Source organism: Puma concolor, chromosome A2, assembly GCF_028749965.1.
Source record: "Puma concolor isolate L17-30 chromosome A2, mPumCon1.1.hap2, whole genome shotgun sequence".
In the NCBI taxonomy this organism is placed as follows: domain Eukaryota; kingdom Metazoa; phylum Chordata; class Mammalia; order Carnivora; family Felidae; genus Puma; species Puma concolor.
Window position 1 is genome coordinate 43,323,697 of NC_141668.1, and position 14,782 is coordinate 43,338,478.

At 40.4% G+C, this 14,782-nt stretch overlaps 1 long non-coding RNA gene across 1 annotated transcript; it reads right to left on the reverse strand.

The window, feature by feature from the left end:
- Positions 1-12,076: 12,076 nt before the first annotated feature.
- LOC147583127 (uncharacterized) lies at positions 12,077-14,437 on the reverse strand. Its single transcript, XR_015245622.1, has 2 exons — positions 13,210-14,437; positions 12,077-13,004 (listed from the first exon to the last, which is right to left on the reverse strand). It is a non-coding gene; the product is annotated as an uncharacterized LOC147583127 (long non-coding RNA).
- Positions 14,438-14,782: the final 345 nt, after the last annotated feature.

A 14,782-nucleotide genomic window follows, 5' to 3' on the forward strand; every position in this document is an offset into this window, starting at 1 on the left:
ATCCCACACCAGACACAAAGAAGCCATACTGGAAGATGAATCCCAGTAACATTTGTCTTTGAAACCAGAGGGGCCTAACTTTATGAGTTCTTATAATCAGTGGGACCTAACACCTGGAAATTTATAAATCAGCAGGCTCAGAGGGCAATAGGAAACTAAGTCTTCACCCTTAAAGAGACGGCACAATAAACAACCCCACTGAGATACAGCATAGAAACAGTTTCAAAGTACCTCTGGTATACAGAGATTTATTTACTAATCTCAGAGCATGTGCTGGAGGGGCAGGAACTTTTGGGAGACTTCTTCAAGAACAAAAGAGTTAGTGGGTACCATTTCCTCCCCTGCACCCTAACCTTGACACACAGACACTTATGGGAACGAGTACAGCATGAATATTCTCACCTAGCTCGCTAACATCATGTCCCACTCCTGTGCTCTTCTGTGGATCTGCCCTCCTCCATCGTGGTCTGGGCAGGAGTTTTTCCAGGGTGGCTCCATGTCCCCTTTCACAGTGGACTGGTGCAGATCTTGCTGGCATTGTATTACCCACCCCTGCATTCCTCTGCAGATCTGCCCCCTTCAACACTTCTTAAGCAAGAGACCATCCAAAGCAGTGCCATAAGCCTAGCAGGGTATAAGCAATCCCAACAAGGGCCAGCACCACCCAAAGTGACTCCTACCCTGGAGAGAGGTAAGATAACCACAGTCACCAGTCAGACTGTAGATTCAGCTGTGGCAATGGGCAGGGGACAGATAACTGGTATGATTCCAGACCCTGCCCTACCAACAAAAGCTTCACAGGAGACTACAGAGGGAAAGCACCCTGCAGTTTGATGCTACCAGCGCTCTGGCAAACACCTGCTCTGACCCAACTCAAATCCAAGGCTGCCCCAGATTGGCTCGCTAACAACACAGGGACCAAATCTTGCCCACAACCAGGCAAATAGAACCATTTAAGATGACTGAACTGAAGGCAAATGTAGCTCAGTCACAACATTAGGGCATACACAAAATAAATAGGAGACACCCCTGAAGTGCCAGGTTCTGGTAAACAGGAACACTGAACTATAGGGCACTACAGAACCTCTTCCTCATAAGTACACTACTCTCAAGGGCCAGAGATGTAATTGACTTTCCTAACACAGAGAAACATAGAGTTAGACAAAATGAGGAGACAGAGGAATATATCCCAAATAAAAGAACAGGAACAAATCACAGCAAGATAGCTAAATGAAATGGAGATAATATGCCTGATAGAGAATTTAAAGTATTGGTCATAAAAATTCTCATTGGCCTTGAGAACAGAGTGGAGGATCTCATTGAGACGCTCTGCAAAGAACCAATCATAGATGAAGAGCTCAATAACTGATATTAAAAATACACTAGAGGAAATAAATAGACTAGAGGTAGCAGAATAGATCAGCGACCTGAAGGACAGAGTAATGGAAAGTAAGTGAACTGAACAGGAGAGAGAAAAAAGAATGAAAAATGAAAATAGATTAAAGGAACCAGTGACACCATCATGCATAATAACTTTCTCATTGTAGGGATCCCAGAAAAAGAGAGAGAAGGAGGCAGAAATCTTATTTGAAGCAATAGTAGCTGAAAAGTTCATGAATCTGGGGGAGGAAACAGAAATCCCGATCCAGATGGCAAGGAAAGCCTCCAATAAAACAAACCCAAGGAGGTCCACACTAAGACACATAGTAATTAAAATGGCAAAAAAGTAGAGATCAAGAGAAAAATTTAAAAGCAGTAAGAGAAAAGAAAACAGTTACATACAGGGGAACCCTATGAGATGATTTTTTAGCAGAAACTTTGCAGGTGAGAAAGGAAGGGCATGATATATTCAAGGCGTTGAAAGAAAACCTGCAACTGAGAATACCCTATCTAACAAGGTATCATTCAGAATAGATGGAGAGTTTCCCAAACACAAGTTAAAGGAATTCATTGGCACTAAACCAGCCTTCCAAGAAATGTTAAAGGGGACTTTTTGAATGGAAAGACCATAAACAGGAGTAAGAAAAGTAATAAGCACAAAAACAGGAAAAATAAGAATATTTGTAAAAATCAGTCAATGGATCCACAAAATAAAAGAACGTAAAGTGTGACACCATATACCTAAAATGTGGGGGAGGGGGGAGGGAGAAGAGTAAAAATTTAATGCTTTTAGAATGGGTTCAAACTTAAGTGGCCATCAACTTAATATAGACTGCTATGTGCATAAGATGTTATATATAAACCTATTGGTAACCACAAATCAAAACCTGGAACAGATATGCAAAAAATAAAGAGAAAGGAATCCAGGTATATCATTGAAGAAAGCCAACAAACTGTGAGAGAAGAAAGCAAGAGAAGAAAGTAACAGAAGAACTACAAAAACAACCATAAAACAAGTAACAATATGGAAATAAATGCATACTATCAATAGCCAAATATGGAAGCACCCAAGTGTCCACTGATACATGAATGGATTAAGAAGATGTGAGACATATACACATACACATTCACACATACACACAGTGAAATATTGCTCAGCCATAAAAAAGAATGAAATCTTGCCATTTGCAACAACATGGAAGAATCTAGAGAATATAATGTTAAGTGAAATCAAAGAAAGACAAATACTATATTATTTCACTCATATGTGGAATTTAAGAAACAGAAGAGACAAACCAAAAATAAGACTTTTAAATATGGAGAACAAACTGATGGTTACTAGAGAAGAATTGGGAGAGGGGAATGAGTGAAATAGGCAAGGTGTATTAAGAGTACTCTTTACCACAATGAGCCCTGAGTAATACATAGAATTGTTGAATCACCATATTGTGTACCTAAAACTAATATAACAATGTATGTTAAGTATACTGGAATAAAAATTTTTAAAAAGTGAGTAGAAATGTGGAAGGACTTTTAAAGGTCAGCAAGTTTAATAAGCTTATCTTAGATTTAGGAGGGATCCCTTGTAGTTTTTTGAACTAAGGAATGAGAAATTAAAGCTGTGCTTCAAGAAACGTTAACTGGAAATTGAACTGAGATATTTCATTTGATCCCACTGGGACTTGGTGAGTCTGATTATACCAAGTATCATACTTGATATAGTTGTGCAACTTAGAGAACAATTCCTGTTGCAAGGAACTTAGTCTGGTGGAATCAAGAAACTGATTTTTAAAAGTCTGACTCAGTAAAATGTTAATAGCAGAATTGGTCTCAGCTTATATTATCATGGAGTAGCTGTTCTGTGCTGCCAGTGTAGTTCCACTGTAGCAAGAGATGGAGTCTGTCATGATTTTACACCACTAACGTGGGTTCTGTGATTCACACAGGATGCTTTAAAGTCTAACCCCAAATCACAGGAATCCTGTTGTATCATATAAATTTAGATGAATTTTATTTTTTTAAATGCTATTTGAGAAAGAGAAAGAGAGAAAAAGAGAGAGAGAGAGAGAGAATGCACCCAGAATGAGCACAAGAGTGGGGAAGGGGCAGAAAGAGGAAGAAAGAGAATCCCAAATAGGCTTCATGCTGTCAGCAAGTGCAGAGCCTGATACAGGGCTCAGTCTCACAACCATGTGATCATGACCTGAGCCAGAATCAAGGGTCAGATGCTTAACTGACTGAGCCACCCAGGCACCCCTAGATGAATTTTAAACAGCAGCATCTGTATTTCATTTTTCTGCATTTGTTCCCCTCTAAATTAGATTTCCATCCATCCTTAGGAAGCCTCACCCCTCTTTTACTGCATTCTTACCACCCCACATCTTCTCCTAATTATGCCCATCTGGTGGCTCCTTATCTAAAATGCTTGGATTCCTTTGTCCTGCATGTCCCTGACACTTTGCTCTGCAGGTCTTTCTATAACAGGCTTGCTTAATCAAAATTATAGTCAACTTGAAGACACAAAAAATAATATGGAAAATTTTAAAAAATTGTAAATGCTGAAAGGAGTTCAAGCTGAAATAAAAGTAATTAGTAACACACTAGTAAAAGTAAGTATAAAGCCAAATTCAGAATACTCCCATTGTAATATGGTTGAGTATTAATCACATAAGACTAGTATAAAGGTTAAAGGACAAGAGTATTTAAAAGTAATTATAACTACAATAACTTATTAATGAATACACAATATAAAAAGAGGTAAATTGTAACATCAAAAACTCAGAAGTGGGAGGAAAAAAGGATAGAGTTTTTGTATGCAATTGAAGTTGTTATCAGCATAGGTGGCTGCATCTATGTTTTATGTAAACCTTATGGTAACCACAAAGCACAAGCCTACAGAAGATTTACAAAAGAGAAGTGAATCAATGCATATCTCCATGGTAAATTATCAATTTACAAAGGAAGGAAGCAAGAGAGGGAATAAGAAACAAGGAAAATACAAAACAGCTAGAAAACATTACAATGACATTAATACATCCTTACCTATAAATAATCACACCAAACAAAAGGCATAGACTGGCCTTTTGGATAGATTAAGGAAAGATTAAGGATAGATTAAAAAAACAACATCCAGCTATATGATGCCTACAAGAAACTTATTTCAGGTTTACTGTTTATTTTTTTGAGACAGACACAGAGCATGAACGGGGAGGGGCAGAGACAGAGAGGGAGACACAGAATCCAAAGCAGGCTCCAGGCTCCGAGCTGTCATTACAGACCCCAACACGGGGCTCAAACTCATAGACCATGAGATATTACCTGAGCTGAAGTCAGACACTAAACTGACTGAGCCATCCAGGCTCCCCCAACTTTAAGAACACACATAGGCTCCAAGTGAAGGTAAGGAAAAAAAGATATTCCATGTAACTATAAACCAAAAGAGAACAGAGGTAACCAATATCAGACGAAATAGACTTTAAACCCAAAATGGTAATGAGACAAAGATCATCATATACTGATAAAGGGGTCAATTCAAGAGGATTTAACAGTCATAACTCAACATTGAAGCACCTAAATATATTAGGCAAATACACACATGAATAGAGAAATAGACAACAATACAGTAACAGTAGGGGACTTTCAATATTCCACTTGCAACGATGGATAGATTATCCAGACAGACAGAAAATCAATAAGGAAACACTGGACTTGAACTACACCTTAGAGAGAACTGGCCTAAAAGACATATACAGAACATTCCATCCAACAACAATAGAATACACATTCTTCTCAAGTGCACACAGAACATTCTTCAGGATAGATCATATAATAGATCACAAAACACATCTTAGCAAAGTTAAGAACACTGATATAATACCAAGTAACTTTTCTAACCAAAATGGTATGAAATTAGAAATTAATAAGAGGAGGAAAACTGGAAAATTCACAAATATGTGGAAATTCAACAACATGCTCCTGAAAAACCAACGGGTCTAAGAAGAAATCAAAGGGAAATTTAAAAAATACCTTTCAAACAAATGAAAATGGGAATACAACATAACAAAATTTGCTGGATCCAAAATTTATGGGATCCAGCAAAAGCAGTTCTAGGAAAGATGTTTATAATGATAAATGCTTACATTAATAGAAAAGAAATCTTGAACAACCTGATTTTCCACCTCAAGGCACTAGAAAAACAACAGACTAAGCTCAAAGTTAACAGAAGGAAAGAAATAACAAAGATCAGAGCAGAAATAAATTAGAGACCAAAAAATAGTAGAAAAAAATCCAACAAAACTAAGAGCTGGTTTTTTGAAAAGATAAACAAAATTGACAAACTTTTAGCTAGACTAAGAAAAAAGAAGAATCAAATAAAATCAGAAATGAAAGGCACATAATTGATACCACAGAAACACAAAGGATCATAGGAGACTATTATGAACACTTATATACCAACAGATTGAATAACCTAGAAGAAATGAGTAAATTCCTAGAGACATAGAACCCACAAAGACTGAATAAGCAAGAAATGGAAAATCTGAATATAGAACAATAATTAAGGAGATTGAATAAGTCATAAAAAAAATCTAACAAAGAAAAGCCCAGGACCACATCATTTTCCTGGTGAATTCTACCAGACATTTAAAGAAGAATTAATGCCATTCCTTCTCAAACTCTTCTAAAAAATTGAAGAGGGAACATTCCCAAACTCATTCTGCAAGGCTAATAATACTCTACTACCAAAGGCAGATAAGGATTCTTCAAGAACAAAACTACAGGCCAATCTCCCTGATGAGTACAGTTGCAAAAATTCTCAAAAAATATTAGCAAAGAAAATTCAACATAACATTAAAAGGATCACACATTCGTGATCAAGTGGGATGGATGGTTCAACACACACAAATTAGTAAATGTGATATACCAAATTAATAGAATACAAGATAAAAATCATATGATCATCTCAATAGATTCAGAAAAAATATCTGACTAACTTCAACATCCTTCGTGATAAAAAACTAAAAAAATAGGGTATAGAAGGAATGAATCTCAACATTATAAAGGCCGCATATGAGAAGCCCAAAGTCAACATCATACTTCACGAGAAAAGTTTAAAAGCTTATCCTGTAAGGAGGCATCTGGGTGGCTCAGTCAGTTAAGCATCTGACTTTAGCTCAGGTCATGATCTTGCCATTCCCAAGTTCAAGCCCCGTGTTGGGCTCTGTGCTGACAGCTCAGAGCCTGGAGCCTGCTTTGGATTTTGTGTTTCTCTCTCTCTAACCCTCCCCCACTCATGCTCTGTTCACCCCCCCTCAAAAATAAATAAACATTAAAAAAGCTTTTTAAAGCTTATCCTCTAAGATCAGGAACAAGATAAGAATGTCCAGTTTCACCACCCCCATTCAACATAGTACTGGAAGTCTAGCCAGAGCAATCAGGCAAGAAAAAAAAAAAGCATCTAACTTGGAAATGAAGAAACAAAACTGTCTTTATTTGTAGATATGATCTTATATACAGAAAATCTTAAAGACTCCACCAAAAAACTATTACAACTAATCAACATATTCAGTCAAGTTGCAAGATACCAGAAATCAGTTGTGTGTCTCTATACACTAACAATGAAATATCTGAAAAAAAGAAAGCAATCCCATTCACAATATCGTCAAAAATGACAAAATACTTAGGAATAGATTAACCAAGGAGTTCTATATACCTAAAACAACAAGACTTTCATGAAAGAAATTGAAGAGACACAAATAAATGGAAAAACAGCTGTTTATGGATCATAAAAATTTATATTGTTAAAATGTCTGTATTACCCTAAGCCATCTATAGATTCAATGCAATCCCTATCAAAATTCCAGTGTGAAAAGCCCAGGACCCAGAGTATTTTTCCCACACAGAAATAGAAAAAAAATAATCCTAAAATTCACATAGAACAACAAAAGACCCTGAATAGCCAAAGCAATACTGAGGAAGGACAAAAAGCCAGAAGCATCACCCTTCCTGATTTCCATCTATACTACAAAGCTATAGTAATCAAAACAGTATGGTACTGGCATAAAAATAGACACATGGACCAATAGAACAGAATGGAGAGCCCAGAATACTCAATGGGAAAAGGGTGGTCTCTTCAACAAACAGTGTTGGGAAAACTGGATATCCACATGCAGAAGAATAAAATTGGATGTCTTTCTTTCTTAAACCACTCACAAAAATTAACTCAGAATGGATTAAACACTTAAACACAAGTCTTGAAACCAAAAAAATTCTAAACAAAAATGTAGGGAAAAAGCTCCTTGACACTGGTCTTGGCACTAATTTTTTTGGATAGGACACCAAAAGTAGAAACAAGAGAAAAAATAAGCGGGTCTGCATCCAACTGAAAAGCTCCTGCACAACAAGAGACAACAAAATGAAACAGCAACCTATGGAATGGGAGAAAATCTCTGCACATCATGTATCTGATAAGGGGATAATGTCCAAAATACACAAGGAGCTCACACAACTCAGTGGCAAAAAATACAATCTGATTTTAAAATGAACAAAAGAACTGAACATTTTTTTCCAAAGAAGACATAAAAATTGACAACATGTAAATGAAAAGGCGTTCAACATCACTAATCATCAGGGAAATGCAAATCAAAACCACAATGAGATACCACCACCTACCTGTTAGAATGACTGTTATCAGAAAGACAAGAGGTAACGAGTTGGCAAGGATATGGAGAAAAGGGACTTGTACAATGTTGGTGAGAACATAAATCAGTTCAGCAAGTACTGAAGCATTTTTCATAATAGCCAAGATATGCAAATAACCTAAGTGTCTGTCAAAAGATGAATGAATAAAGATGTGATACACACACACACACACACACACACACACACACACACACACACTGGAATACTATTCAGCTAGGAGGAAGAAGAAAATCCTGTCATTTGCAACAACATGGATGAGCCCTGAGGGCATTATGCCAAGTGAAATAAATCAGAGAAAGAAAATATTCTGTGATTATCACTTATATGTAGAATCTAAAAAAGCTAAACTCATGGAAACAGAATAGAACGATGGTTACCAGGAATGGGGGTGGGGAGATATTAAAGGATACAAACTTCCAGTTAGTTCTGAAAGGTCTAAAGTACAGCATGGTGACTATAGTAAACAATACCGTATACTTGAAAGGTGCTGAGAGAACAGACCTTAAATGTTCTCACCACAAAAAAGAAATGGTAATTATGTAAGGTGATTGAGGTGTTAAGAATCTTACTGTGGTAATTATTTCATAATATATAAATGTATTAAGTCATCAGTCACACTGTATACCTCAATATTATATGTGAATCATATCTCAATAAATCTGGGGAAAACAAGACAACCAGCTTCACTAGTTTGTGTGTGTATGTGTGTTGTATCCCTGAGATATTTTATGCATATCTATCAAATGTGATACCAAATATGTAAAAACACTTTGCCTTATTTTTTAGCACAAATGGTAAATTAATACACATATTTTTCTGTATTTTGATTTTTCCATTTTATAAATCAGATTATTCTAACACATGAACTCTTCAAATAAAGTTTTGGGGGTTTGTTCTTTTAAAAAAATAGGTGGAATTTCAGTGGGTGATAACTTCAAGAGATTGTGGAATGCTGGACATTATTTTTTCCAATATGGGGATGAGATAAACCTGAAAAAATCACAAACACCATTTATATCAAAGTTCTTAACAGCAGCAAGTATGTGGTTATCTCAGGTGTAAATATCTCAAATTTAGATAAAACAGATGTTTGTTTCTCTTTCCCTTTAAAAATAAACTCTATCAGGGGCACCTGGGTAGCTCAGTTGGTTAAGCGTCTGACTTCGGCTCAGGTCATGATCTCATGGTCCGTGAGTTTGAGCTCCGCCATCGGGCTCAGTGTTGACAACTCAGCCTGGAGCCTGCTTCAGATTCTGTCTCCTTCTCTCTCTGCCCCTCCCCTGCTCACCCTCTATCTCTCTCTGTCTCTGTTTCATAAATAAATAAACATTAAAAAAAATAACCACTATCATATTTACTATTCTTCTTTGTTAATTACTGTATTAGCTCCCAGGAAATTAAGTATCTTGGATCTTACAGGTAAATGGGTCTTCCTGGATTTAGGAAGACCTAATTCTCTCTCTAGTGAGTTATTTGAGCAGTAGTGGGAGTGGAGTGAAATTTGAGTGCCACTCCAAAGCTGTCCACTTGAGGGAGGACAAGCTCTTTTCCCTTCTCTCTGGCTCTTCCTTTCCTTATTTTATTTTAGGCTGGAGACCCCCTAGATGATTAATCTTGCTGGTTAACCCTTAAATTTAAGCCCAGACCTACACTCTAACTTTAAGCAAGCATAATTCTCCTAGGAAATATTTGTATATCCCTTTAAAGAGCTCAAGAGAAGTAGTTACTAAAGTCTCCTGCAGGCCTATTCCAAAATTGGGTGCCTTCTTCTGTCCAATCTAAATCTCTAATAAGTTTTCATAAAAGTTCCTTGAGTTGGGCTAAAAGCCAATATTCATACTGTGTATAAATATATGAAGTATATTGTATGCTAAAGTATATTAAATACTATTTACAGTCTTGAGGGATATCTTCAGTAGGATTTCAATATGTCTATTTAAAAAAAGCAACACCTATGTGAGATAAGAGCAATTTGAAATTCAGATGCTATTTTACCTTACCACTGCTTCCTAACACAACTACCTAAGACACTTCCTAGAAAAACCAGTGTTTTCCTTTTAGAGAAATGAGAGAGAAGATACCAGATCCTCCAGTCAAAGAGATTTCTCAGCTCAACAGCTAACAGTGGCCCACAAACTGAGGTCCCCATTGTTTCTGGATCACAGACAAGGCTAGGGAATTCACGATTTCTGACCTCAAGCCCCACCTTGATGTACCACACCTCTGTGGCATCTTTAGATCTTCTGTCCCAGACCCCAGATACCCAGTAACAGTGCACCCTTCAAACCCTTTAAGCTTCTGGACTGTCTTCAATGAAACAGTGGAAAGCAGACAAAGGCCTTCACCTCCCTAACTCCATACCCCCAGGTAAACAGGGTCCTGAAAACTGGGATTCTGGAGGGTCTGTGGGAAGGCAACTAAGGCATTTAGGGGTTACATAAGTGACTAGATTTGTCAGGGACAAGCCCAGGCTTTGAGAACATGAGCATACTGTATGTTGAGGATAGGAATTAGAGCCCTTGCCTCCAGGGTCTGTCTGGAAGCTGCCTGCAAAGGCTCTCGGGTCTGATCCCATAAATTCACTGGGTCTAGCTGGCCTCATCACCGAAACTACTCAGTCCAACTGCTGCTTGCATGTAGGCCCATGAGACTCCTTAGTGTGATAAACATGAAAAGATTGGACTTCTAAAAGATTCTCTGGTAATTTAAACTTGGATAAATAAGTGGTGAACCATGACGTTCAGAAAAATTCAGAAGGAAAATTAAACAAATTCCTAGAGCTCCAGTTGTTTACCAGTTCTACAAATAGTGGGCATTTACTCAACATCAGTCTTTGAAACCTGGTCTTGGGTTTGGTAATTAAAGTAATGAAGAGACCCCGTTGGCATCAGCAAGCCAAGGGCTCAGACACTTAATCCGGCAGTCACAGTAATAATGCTTCCGACGCCTGTCAACTTTGATCCTTCACTTGTTCAGTAACTGTTGATCTCCGACATAGATTCCGGGACTATTCATAGTTACTGTCCCCACCGAAGGAATCTCTTACCTACTCATTAAAAGCCACACTAAAATTCTAATAAACTGCCACATTCCTTCTTGATCCTTTAGTCACCCCCCCACCCCCATCGCTAGCTTTAGTATTATTTATAGTAGGCTCAGCTGTGTTTCTAGGCACTTAAAGACCCTCCTTCATTGCCATTTCTTAAGGTGGGATCCACCTTCATGGATCCTGCTGGGCTCAGTGCTCTATCATCAGACTCTCTGGACTACAGATTAGGAGCCTGCTTGCCAGAAAGCTCCTGGGTGCTTCTTGATGCAATGGAGTGGGAGGCCCACTGACCTGGAAAGAATTTCCCCTTACTTGATAGCTGGGTCAGACATAACACTTTAGAGAAGAAGGTAAGGTGACGGCGTGGGAAATGCGGTATACAAGGTGCCCCCCAGCTCCCAGCAAATCTGTGCTTGTGGCTGGCCTCATCCTGGCATTTCCTTGCTTCCTGGCCTTGGGCTTTTCAAGTCAGTGAATGGAGCAGGGGTTATGTGGAGGGGGGTGCGGGGGGATGGTTAGCCAGGATTCATTAGCTATTTTTAAAGCAAAGAATAGGGATAGTGTCCTGTTGGCCCTTCTTTCCAGAGAAAGCCATCTCTGGAATCTCTGTTTAAAAATGCCACCTCAGCACATCTCAGAACCCAGAAGAAAGAAACTACCACAGGAAACACAGTGGGCCTGGGCCCAGTAGCCTGACACCTTCCTCCAGCTGCCAAGTCAGGCTCTGTCCAAGGCTACAGGTTCTGATGCTATCACGCAATGCCAGCCAGTTGCACTCCCTCATCACAGTAAAACCGGAGTCCTTTCTGCTCCCTGCCCTCCACAATAATCACTTAATTAAATAATTCATCATAACGAAAGTCAGCAGGGTGCCTGGGCAAGTCCATATTCCAACACAGACTATTAACTGGAACCCAGCTTGCTCAGCAGACACTTTTTTTTTTTAAGTTTATTTTGAGAGAGGGAGAGAGACAGAATATGAGCAGGGGAGGGGTAGAGAGAGAGAGGGAGAGAATCCCAAGCAGGCTCCATGCTGTCAGTGTAGAGCCCGACTGGGGGCATAAACTCACAAACCATGAGATCACAACCTGAGCCAAAATCAAGAGTCGGCTGCTTAACTGACTCAGCCACGCGCCCCAGCAGACACTATTATTAAGCATCCCCACAACCCAAAGCAGCAAGTGAAGCCTGCCTTGTGTGATTTGGCCCCAAACTCAGGAAAACACAAGCAGATGGGAAAGGTCTGAGGCTGTATCTCTGTCTCGCTTCTCCCTCCTTCCCCATCCATAGGCAACCACCGTCACACAAGGACAGAACTCTCCAGAGACGAAGTAGCACGCGCTTTTTTTTCTGCTGCTCTCTTTTACAGGCCTTTGAACTTCACTGCTCCCATGGGCCTGAATTGTCCATGTTACCAAACCCTAGCTGGCCACCCAGATGCTCAGATAAAAGGGGAGGAGCTGGAGACACCCTTGGAGGCAACAGCCAAAGGCCCCAGGGTCCCCCCAGACCACACCTCCCTGCTGCCTTCAGATCTTGTCCTTGCTGTTTGGGGCTGTGATGGCCGAGGGACCCGGCCACCCCTGACTCTCTCCCACCTGTTTTCCTCAGTCTGTGTGCTGCTGGGGCAAGACCAACGCTGAGTCACTCTCGGCTACTCGGCCTCCCAAGAGGTTTCTGGAAAGCAGGATGTCACAGCAGAAGCTCCTTGGCCTGTCCCTTTTGCATTACTTCAACCTGCCTTTGTCAAGGCCACTTGTTTTCTTTCCATAATCTTCCTTGTCTGCTTGACATGTCCCAGGCCAACTGTAGTCCTTAATCACTGTGAAACCAGAGTCCCTTGTCTCTTACCTACTCTGTGCCTCAGTTTCTTCATCTGTAAAAGAACACACAAACAATAGTACCAACTTCACTGGACTCTTCTGAGGAATAAAAGCAGTTAAAAGTGTAAGGTGCTTAGGACAGGAAGGAGCCAATAAGCGAGGGCAAGGATTATTTAAGATAAGTGAGCAGTGCGGAAGCCATTAATTCCTTTCCTTTGAAAGCAAACCCTGTGACAGTCACCTGTGATGCGCACTTACCTCCCATCGCACAATGGTGGAGACATATGCCAGGCTGGGTTCTCCCTCGAGTGGGACGGTGTCTGTGTGGGAGCAGGGGAGGAGAACTCCAACCGTTAGATCCAAAGAAACACAAAGAAAACCACCTCCCTCTGGCTTTGAAAGAATGCAGCCCTCTCTTGAGGGCCACGCCCTTTTTGCTTCCCTTGACATCTTCCAAGCAGTAGTGAGGGAGTCATAGCTTGGGCCCAATTATTTGTGGCACAGGAGGGCTTCTGGCTAGCCTCCTAGTCAGTCCCACTAAGTCTGCTGACAGTAAAGGACAAGGCTGGTGGGGCAGAACTGAGAGAGGCAGCCCTACTGACCGGCTCCTGCACAGAGAGAGGATGAGAGCTCTCAGATAACAGGACCTCTGTGGGACAGTTGTCAGGAGAGGAAGGTTCCATTGGGGCAGGAGAGGAGGGGCTCTGGTCGCCTGCAGTGCTCCTGTGAGCGAGGCCCAGGGAGGATGCCAGGGCTTCGGCTTGGTGCCTGGAGCTTTCCGGTTCCCTAGTGCTTAATCCTCTTAAACATCCTCTTGGCTTTTCCAACAAAGTGGCTTCGCAGTGGGGTCCCTTCTCCAACAATCCTGGTGGGAGAAGAAAGAAAAGAATGGGGAGGGAAGGAAGAATCTGATGGAAATGTTACATTTGTGCACAGAGCTGGAGATGGGGTGGAAGGAAACTCTGGAGAAGGGTAGGGCGTAGTAACAATCCACGGGGGCAGTGGGGGACAGATACATTCCATCCAACGGACTCTCATTCAGCAATACCAAGAAATGAGCTGTCAGGCCATGAGGAGACAGAGAGGAAATTTAAACACGGGTTGCTAAGAGAAGAAACCAACCCGATAAGGCTACAGACTGTATGACTCCAACTATATGGCGTCTGGAAAAGGCAAAACTGCGGAGACAGTAGAAAGACCAGTGGTTGCCAGGGAGAGGGGATGAACAGGCAGAGCACAGAGGAGTTTTGGATCGAAGTAGATAGATGTCTTTATACATTTGTCAAAACCCATGGAATGTACAGAGTGAACCCTAATGTAAACTCTGGACCTCGGTTAATAATAATGTACAATGCTGTTTCATCAGTGGTAACAAATATACCACAGTGATGTTAACAACTTGGGAAACTCTTCCGGGGGAGTACGGGAACTCTTGTGTTTTCTGCTCTGGTTTCCTACAAACCTAAAACTACTCTTAAAAATAAAATCTATTAAGGCACCCGGGTAGCTCAGTTGGTTAAGCATCCGACTCGTGATTTCGGCTCAGGTCATGATCTCACTGTTCATGGGTTCGAGCCCTATATTGGACTCTGTGCTGATGGTGTACAGCCTGCTTGGGATTCTATCTTCCTCTCAGCCCCTCCCCTGCTTGCTCTCTCGCTCTCTCAAAATAAATAAGCATTAAAAAAATTAAAAATAAAATCTATTGAAGACAGCAAAAACGAGAAGAAAGAAAACAAAGCAAAGCAAAACCCAAGCCCAAACCATCCCCCAAAGCAAAAACTAGGAGGGCTGGGTCTCGAACTAGAAGAGCTGCCTCAGCACACAGCTT